General features: G+C 59.9%; 1 pseudogene; it reads left to right on the top strand.

Annotated features, from left to right (window-relative positions):
- Positions 1-2: 2 nt before the first annotated feature.
- Positions 3-493, top strand: Tco025E_10001 (hypothetical protein; annotated as a pseudogene).
- The last annotated feature ends 405 nt before the right edge of the window (positions 494-898 follow it).

Below are 898 nucleotides of genomic sequence, written 5' to 3'. Positions count from 1 at the left end.
ACACTGCGCATGCAACTGGCGGCGACGGCAGCAGCACCGCGGCGTCGCACTCCGCCTCCCCCCTTCGCGCTGCTTCTTCTGCTTGCGTGTGCGGCTGCCGCTGCGATGCTGGCCGCGTGAGGGACTGAGGGAGGGAGAGGACCGTACACGCACACAGCTCGTCCTTCTTCTGTTGCTTTCACGCTCTTTGTGTGTGTGTGTCCCCCTGCACGGACTCCCTCGCCCCTCGCCGCACCCCACGAGGCAGACAACACATAATGTGCTCGTATATATACACACAACTCCACTCATGCAGGCCCGTCGGTTTCTTATTCTTTTGCCCCCGACGAGCCGCTGCCGTCCTGCTTAGCGGCATGGGTACAGCACCGTAACTGTTTTTATCCTTTTTGTTTGTTTGTTTCCATTGCTGTCAGTGGGCGACCTCTCTTTCTCTCTTCCTGGACTGGGCTGTGTGGGAGCAGAGAAAGTGTGTGTGTGCTGGCCGTCCCACGTGTTGCTGCGCGTCCCCACTGCTCGGTGGACGCGCTCCGACGCCACGGCTTCACTTCACTGGGTTTGTTGTGTGTGCTTTGGTTTAATGTGTCCATGCCACTGGCTGCGTGTGCGGTGTGTGCGTGTGTCCCGCCCCGTGTGTGCGGTGGCCCTTTCTCCTGCTGGGTGTCGCTGCGCGGGGTCGTGTCTGTGGGCCTATTTTTTTGTCTCTCCCTCGCATTTTCCTTTTGACGCGTGTTTGGTGTTCAGCCGCAGCGCAAGCCAACAACAACTGCGAAGGAAACAAAGTAAAGGGGAGGAATGTCTGGAATAAGCGAGGAATAAACTCGCAAGTGTGCCGCCGAGAGCCCCCCCAGTGATCAGCCGCGGGGGCAGCGGCGGGAGAGGCCGGGGCCTGAGGGTGACT

The sequence above is a fragment of the Trypanosoma conorhini genome (genome assembly GCF_003719485.1).
Source record: "Trypanosoma conorhini strain 025E chromosome Unknown Tco_14.4_contig_01406, whole genome shotgun sequence".
In the NCBI taxonomy this organism is placed as follows: domain Eukaryota; phylum Euglenozoa; class Kinetoplastea; order Trypanosomatida; family Trypanosomatidae; genus Trypanosoma; species Trypanosoma conorhini.
This window is presented reverse-complemented; position numbering and strand designations above follow the sequence as displayed.